Genomic DNA, 8,813 nt, shown 5'->3' on the forward strand with positions numbered 1-8,813 from the left:
TATCAGGAAGGTGGGCACCCACTGATCTGATTTTTAGTTCTTTGATGTCTGATAACTGGTCCTTTCTGCACCTCGTGGTCAGTCAGGCTGGTGTGCTTCTTGCATGTGGGCTTTGATGCATCTCAGCTGGATAGCTGCTTGTTTATCTTCAAGCCTTTAAGACTCCATACACTATACCTTTTGATAGCCGGGCACCATTAGCTCTCTTCACCACATTTGCTTATTTCATATTTTTCTTCAGCAATCGTGTTGGGAAGGTGTGGATCCTGGAATGCCAATTTAATAGAACAACATGTTCTTGCAATGAGAAAATGCTTGAGTGGAGGCCCAATGTCCATCTGATGCCCTAATACTAAACCTATAAATATATGCACGTAGATCTGTTTCCCCACACTCTTAAATAAATATATTTACATATGTACATTCCTGTCTTAAAACTTCTATAAATACCCTTTGTCACCTAGTTCTTTCCTCTATTTCCTTTTACTTTCCTCTTGTCCCATTATCATGCTTAGCCTTCATTTGGGTTTCAGTGATCTCTCTCGGTTACATTGCCCTTGCTGAATCCTTATCAGGCCTCACACCCTCCTTGCCACTGATTTTGGATCACTTGTTGCTCCCCTGTCCCTGGGTTGGTGAGCACCACCTCCTTACCCCTGCCTCCCACTCTTCCGTTTCCCCCTGGAACCATTGGTCCCGTTGTTTTCTCCTCCAGAATGTTCATCCAGTCTTTCTTATCTAAATAGATCTGTAGAGATAATAATATGCATCAAAAACCAAGCCATAGCAAGATAGGCAATCAGTGAGAACAGAGAGATGGCAAAAAAAAGGAAACCTATTACTCATAGAAGAATAAATTAATTAAAAGAAAACATTTTAAGACAGAAAGAAAAACCTGTATATAGATCAAGGTCTGATTTTTGATCTCTAGGCATGTCCTTCAGTGAGGTCCGATGGGGTACCATGCTCTGGCCCCAGAGTCTGTCCTTTGTACTCCCTTGGGGGCTCTGTGCTCTGCTCCCATGGGTGCTCTGCCATATGCTTTTTATGGTTTGCCTCGGTGTCACAGGGTCAATATGGGCCAGTCCTGACACCGAGTCTCCAGTGTTGTCCCTATTAGAGCCTGGGGCCATCAAGGGACGGTGTGTCTCATGGTGTTATCAGCCATATTGTCCACTCTGTCCATTGGCTGTTCAGAGCGGGGATGTCGTTCTCCAGGCCTGGTGGGTCAGGTGTACTCCACTCTCTCTTTCTCCCCCTAAGTGCTCCCATTTGCTCTGATCAGACATGCCCCTCTCCCCTAGCTGCAAGTTCAGTGCCTCCTCTCAAGTAAATTCTTTTGGGGGGTGGGGCAGTTGTCCACATAGCTGGTATGGGGGCCTAGCCCTCAGGCCCCTCCACTGACTCCCCACTCCTTGCCAACAAGCTGCATTTGTCTGGAACTGGCTTTAAATCTGGTCCCTCTTTCCCTGTGGAGACACAAAGAATACCCTTCCCTTGGGTGGGTCAGTGCCCTATTCCCCCATCACATATCCTTTTTTTTTCTTTCCCCTCCCCCGCCCTTTGTGGTTGGCTACCCTATGTACCCCAATTGATATTAATTTTTAAAGGACACATAATATGTCCAAAAGTTATAAGAACTCCTGTGTGGTTCTACTTATCTCAATTTTTAGCTTTGCGTTTCTGTCTCTACCCTGATCACCCATCATACAAAAATAGGCAATAATGTCAATTTGATTTTGTTGTACATCAGCCTTTCCAAAATCATTTTACAAGAAGCATTACTTCTTAGAGCTATTAATGGGTTTAACTCAAAAGAGTGTTCAAGCTTATATAGTTTTGGGAAATGCTACTTTCTGTGGTTCCCTCCCCACCCCTTGCCTGTCATTTGTCACACTGTGGTGGCTATTGGGTTAATGGAAGCTATCACTAGCATTTCAAATACCAGCAGAGTCACTCAAAGTGAACGGGTTTCAGCAGAGCTTCCAGACTAAGAACACACTATGAAGAAGGAATTGCTTGCCAATTTCTTTGGGACTTAGCCACTGAAACCATTATGAACAGAATCAAAACACTGTCAGGTACTGAAGGCCTAAGGAATAGAAGCAAACTCTGTGAGAGATAGTGCCAGAAGAAAAGCCACAGGCACTCAAAATGTGACTGAGGAGGAGCTGCCTCCTCAAAGTAAAGTCAACCATAATTATATGAATGGAATAAAATCTGTGGGAATAAAGCCTTCGTGATCTCCATTTGCTGTTGGGGCATGACTCACTATGAAAAGAGACAGCTTCAAATATCTCCTAATAATCAGAACTTGGAATGTAGGAAGTAAGAATCTGGGAAAGTCAGAAGTTGTCAAAACTGAAATGGAACTCATAAAGATCAATATCCTAGGAATAAGCGAGCTTAAATGGACTGGTTATTGACCATTTTGAATCAGAAAACCATACAGTTTACTATACTGGGAATGAGACAATCAAGAAGAATGCAGTTATATTCATCTTCAAAAAAAGACATTTCAAAATTTATCTTGAAGTACAATGGTCTCTGTGATTTGATTGTATGTATACTAATACAAGGAAATTCAATCACTACAACTATTGTGCGAATTTATGCATCAACCACTAAAGCTAGTGATGCAGAAATTGAATTCTACCAACATCTTCAGTCTGAAAATTGATCAAACATTCAATCAAGATGCATTGGTAATTATTGGCTATTTGAATGCAAAAGTTGGAAACAAGGAACAGTACTTGGAAAATATGGCCTTGGTGGTAGAAACAAAGCTGTGTCCACATGGTAGAATTTGGCAAGACCAACCACTTGTTCCTAGCAGATACCTTTTATCAACAACATTAATGGCAAATATGCACATGGACTTCTCCAGATGGAAGGCATAGAAATCAAATTAACTATCGGTGGGAAGAGACCATGGAGCAGCTCAATATCAGTTTAGGGTCTGATTATGGAACAGACCACCAATTGCTCACATGCAATTGTAGGTCAAAGTCAAATAAAAGTAAAACCAGTCCACGAGAGCCAAATAAGAGCTATAGTCTATCCCATCTGAATTTTGAGACTATCTCAAGAAAAGATTTACTGCATTAAACACTAATGACAGAAGACCTGATGGGAAATTGTATGACATCAAGAGTATCATTCATGGAGAAAGAAAAAGGTCATTAAAAAAAAAAACAGAAAAGAAAGTAAAGACTAACATGGATGTCAGAAGAGACTCTGAAGTTTGCTCTTAATAGTAGAGTAATTAAGGCAAGTGGAGTAAATAGTGAAGTTAAAGAGCTGAACAGAACAATTCAAAGGGAAGCGTGAGAAGTCAAACATTATAATAAAATGTGTTAGAAAACCAAAGAGGAAGAACTCAGTCAGAATATCTTTTTTAAAAAAACCTCATTTTACTGGGGGCTCAAACATCTCTTATCACAATCCATACATGCATCCATTGTGTCAAGCACATTTGTACATTTGTTGCCATCATCATTCTCAAAACGTTTGCTTTCTACTTGAGCCCTTGGTATCAGCTCCACATGTTTGCCCCTCCTTCCCTCACTCTCCCTCCCTCATGAACCCCTGATAATTTATAAATCATTATCTTTTCATGTCTTACACCAGTCAGAATTTCTGAAACTAAAAACCTGAAGAAAAAGTCAAGCCTCAATTTGCAATATTGAAAGATTCTATGGACTAAATATTGAATGCTGGTCGGAGCATCAACAGGAGAAGGGGAAAATATAGTCACTTACCCAGAAGAACTAATTGACATTCTACCATGTCAGCAGTTAGCATTTGAGCAAGGGCCAATGGTACACTGAAAGAAGTTCAAGCTTCACTAAAAGCATTCTTCAAAAAGAACACAGGAATTGCTGGAATCCCAACAGAAAGGCAGGCTGATGAAGCATGGGGAGCACTCAGTTGTCTATTCTAGGAAATTTGGAAGACAGCTACTTGACAGATTGGCAAGGAGAAATCCACACTTATACCCGTTCCAAAGAAAGGTGACACAACCAAATGCTCAAATTATTGAACACCATCATTTGTATCTCAATCAAGTAAAATTTTGCTAAAGATTAGTCAACAACTCTTCCAGCAGTACATCGAGATTCACACAGGATTCTGAAGAGGAATTGTTAATGTCACATGAATCTTGGCGGAAAGCCCAGAATACCAGAAAGATGTTTACTTGTGTTTTATTTCCTATAGAAAGGCCTCAACTGTGTGCATCATGACAAACCATGGATAGCCTTGAGAAGAACAGGAATTCCAGAACACTTCCAGAAAATGTGCTCGTGCTGAATGTGCACATGTATCAAGAAGTAGTTGTGTGAACAGAAGAAGAGAATACTGCATGGTTGAAATCAGAAAATGTTATTTCTTCTAACAATACTTATTCAATCTGTATGCCAAGCAAATTGTTAGAGATGCTGTATTATATGAAGAGAACTCAGTATCAAGATTAGAGAAAGATTGATTAACAACCTGCGATATGCAGATGACCCAACCTTGTTGACTAAAAGTGAGGAGGCTTGAAGCACTTGCTGATTAAAATCAAAGATTGCATCCTTCAGTATAGATTACAACTCAATATAAAGAAGACGAAAATCCTTACAGCTGGACCAATAAGTAACATAAATAGAGGAAAGATTGAATTTGTCAAGGATTTCATCAAGCTTGCATCCGTAATCAATGCTCATGGAAGCAGCAGTCGAGATCAATCAACGCATTGCATTGGGTAAGTGTGCTGCACAAGACCTCTTTAAGGATTTGAAAAACAAGCATGGTACTTTGAGGACTAAGGTGAACCTGACACATGCCATGGCATTTTCTTTTTTTATTTTGGAAAACAAATAGAAGTTTAGTAGACAAAATTAAGGCCTTAATGTTTCACAACTCACTAAGGATAACCAAATAACTAATTATTTAAGTCCACAAAGTTTTACTTGTACTGTCCCCTTTGCTTCCAATTATAAAAATGACCTGAAAAGTTATCCAAATAAACATTATAAATAAAGCCACATCCTTTAAAGAAGAACACCCAGATATTATTTCTTGGCATAGATGATTCTCATGACATGGGATGGTGTGATCTTAAATCCTTGTAAAGCATCTCTGCCCCTCACTTGCTCCAGCCTGCCCATCACTTGCAAATTGCCCCCCACCCCTCAAAGCAATGTCAGCCTTCCAGATACCAACCTTACTTCCTTAAAACATGGAAATGGGTGAAGCAGAATGGGAAACATCATCTCATCAGTCTCTTCTGGTGAGTTATTACGGAATACAATAGAGTTTGGAGGGTAATCAGGGACCTGAGGACTTGCAGTTGAATTTCCTTGAGTTATGGCTGAATTGGATATTCCCAGGCCAGGATTTTCTTTGGGGTCATTGCCATGTGTTTCACAGTTTGGGCATTTTTCTATCCTCTATCAGAAAACGGGCCACACATTTTAGATATTATATCAGAATCTGGTTTTGCATACTGGATTTGTATTGGTTCACCATAAAATGGAAATCCTTGTAACTATCTCAAGGCATTTGTGTATGAGCCCAGTTCTTTAAATATAACAAAAGTCTGTCCTCTCATTGTCACAGGCGTTAAAGCCACAATATATATCATATGGCCAAAGTGCATATAAGGAGCTCTTCACTTCTTTCCTTTTAATTTTGTCATTCATATTGTTGATGTACGTTGTATCATTTGGTCTGATGTCTGTTTTGGATCATATTGTTTAAGCAACCTGAGGCCTTCTTCTGTTAGAACACATCATGCCCTGGTATTTTCAATTGTCTAAATATTCATGTGAAAGACGTACATTAAATAAGAAAAACAAAAAAAAACCCACAATGATATTGAAATATGGTTCTGGTGAAGAATATTAAAAGTACCACAGATTGCCAAAAGAATAAAAAAAATTGTCTTGGAAGAAGTACAGCCAGAATTGTCTTTGGAGCCAAGGATGGCCAGACGTCTCAAGTATTTTAGACCTGTCAGGAGAGATTAGTCCCTCAAGAAGGACAGGGGAAGTGAAAAGTCAGAAAGCCCTCAACAAGATGGATTGACACAGTGGCTGAGACAATGGGCTTAAAAGGAAGAAAAGGAATAGAGGTTGCACAGGATTGCGCCTTGTATAGTTTTGTTGTCTATAGGATTGCTATGAGTCTGTATCAATTTGATGGCATCTGACAATAACAATAATTCCCTCTTGGAGACCATATATATATTAGGACTCTGAGAAAATCTGCAGTAAATAAGTCAATATGTATTTTTCCCAAGTATTGTTGTCAGGTGGCATCGAGTCAGTTTGGACACACGGTGACCCTACAAACAAAAGGAAACATGGCCCGCCCGGCTCCACACCATCCTCACAATCCCTGCTCTGTTTGAGACCATTGTTGGTGTAGCCACTGTGTCTATCCCTCTCACAGGAGGTCTTCCTCATTTTTATCAAGAAGGAAGTCCTTGGAATTTGTCCCTGTTGATAAACACTCCAAAATGTATGAAATGATATCTCACTGTCCCCATTTCTAAGGAACATTTGGATTGTATTTCCTGCAAGATAGGCTAGACATTCTTTTGCAAACCCATGGTTCATTTTCTATTCTTTGCTAATATCATAATTCAAATGTACTCCTTATTTGCTGGTCTTCTTCATTTCCCAGGGATTTTTTCCCATTTTATTCTTTTAAAAATATCATTTTATTGGGGGAACCTACAACTCTTATCATAATCCATCCATCCATCCATCCATCCATTGTGTCAAGCACATTTGTACATTTGTTGCCATCATCATTCTCAAAACATTCGCTTTCTCCTTGAGCCCTTGGTATCAGCTCCTCATTTTTTCACCTCCCTCCCCACTCCCCCTCCATCATAAACCCTTAATAATTTATAAATTATTATTATTTTGTCATGTCTTAGAATGTCCAATGTCTCCCTTCACCCACTTTTCTGTTGTCCGTCCCCCAGGGAGGGGGTTATATGTAGATCCTTGTAATTGGTTCCCCTTTTCTACCCCACCTTCCCTCGACTCTCCCGGTATTGCCACTCTCACCACTGGTCCTGAAGAGGTCATCCATCCTGGATTCCCTGTGTTTCCAGTTCCTATCTGTACCAGTGTACATCCTCTGGTCTAGCCCGATTTGTAAGGTAGTACTGGTATCATGATAGTGGGGTGGGGTGGGGAGGAAGCATTTAAGAACTAGAGTAAACTTGTGTGTTTCATCATTGCTACACTGCACTCTGACTGGCTCGTCTCCTCCCCATGACCCTTCTGTAAGGGGATGTCCAGTTGTCTACATATGGGCTTTGGATCCCTAATTCGCACTGCCCCTCATTCTAAATGATATGATTTTTTGTTCTTTGATGCCTGATACCTGATTCTTTCGACAACTTGTGGTCACATAGGCTGTTGTGCTTCCTCCATGTGGGCTTTGTTGCTTCTGAGCTAGGTGGCCGCTTGTTTACCTCCAAGCCTTTAAGACCCCAGACGCTATCTCTCTTGATAGCTGGGAACCATCAGCTTTCTTCACCACATTTGATTATGCACCTGCTTTGTCTTCAGCGATTGTGTTGGGAAGGTGAGCTTTATGGCTTGCCAGATTAATAGAACAAAGTGTTCTTGCATTGGGGGAATACTTGAGTAGAGGCCCAATGTCCATCTGTGACCTTAATACTAATCCTATAAATATATGCACATTGACATTTCCCCCCATCATCATCATATATAAATATATTTACATGTGTACATGTCTGGAATTAGACCTCTATAAATGCCCTTTGCCTCTCAGTTCTTTCCTCTATTTCCTTTTACTTTCCTCTTGTCCCACTACCATGCTCAGGCTTCATTTGGGTTTCAGTAATTCTTCTGGTTACATTGCCCTTGATCACACCCTACCAGGTCTCTTACACCCTCCTCACCACTGATTTTGGATCACTTGTTGTTCCCTTGTCCCTGGGTTTGTTAACATCACTCCTCCCCCCCCTCCACCTTCCCCTGTCCCATATCCCCCTGGAACCATCGGTCCTGTTGTTTTCTCCTCCAGATGGTTTATTCAGCCTGTCTTATCTAGCTAGACCTGCAGAGAGAATAATATGAACAAAAACAAGATAGAGCAAAACAAAACACACACCTGAATTGATTGATTGGTTCAGGTGAACCTTTGTCCTTGACGTGATATCTTTGCTTTTCAACACTTTGCCGTTTTCAGCAAATTTACTCAATTCAAATACATTGTTGAATTTTTTTGACTTTTGCTTTTAGGGACATTAGTTCCTGATCCAAGTAAAATTACATCCTTGGTAATTTCAATATTTTCTTCATTTATTTTAGTGGTTCTTATTGGTCCAGTTTTAAGGATTTTTTATTAACAACCATTTTATTAGGGGCTCATACAACTCATCACAATCCGTACATACATCACTTGTGTCCAGCACATTAGTACATATGTTGACTTTATAATTCTCACAACACTTGCCCTCCACTCGAGCCCCTGGTGTCAACTCCTCATTTTCCCCCCTCCCTCCCTGATCCCCCCTCCCCCTGAACTCTTGATAATTTATAAATTATTATTATTTTATCATATCTTACCCCATCCGACGTCTCCCTCACCCACTTCTCCGCTGTCCATCCCCCAGGGAGGAGGCCATATGTAGACCTTCTCATCTGTTCCCCCTTTCTCCCTCACCTTCCCTCCACCCTCCCGCTATCACCACTCTCTCCTCTGGTCCTGGGGGTTCATCTGTCCTGGGTTCACTGTGTTTCCAGTTCCTATCTGTGCCAGTGTACATCCTCCGGTCCAGC

General features: G+C 40.7%; 1 pseudogene; it reads right to left on the reverse strand.

Annotated features, from left to right (window-relative positions):
- Positions 1-5,057: 5,057 nt before the first annotated feature.
- Positions 5,058-8,813, reverse strand: part of LOC101657249 — a 20,986-nt pseudogene continuing 17,230 nt past the window's right edge.

The sequence above is a fragment of the Echinops telfairi genome, unplaced genomic scaffold (genome assembly GCF_000313985.2).
Source record: "Echinops telfairi isolate 266 unplaced genomic scaffold, ASM31398v2 ScPeMD7_20;HRSCAF=75, whole genome shotgun sequence".
Classification (NCBI taxonomy): Eukaryota; Metazoa; Chordata; class Mammalia; order Afrosoricida; family Tenrecidae; genus Echinops; species Echinops telfairi.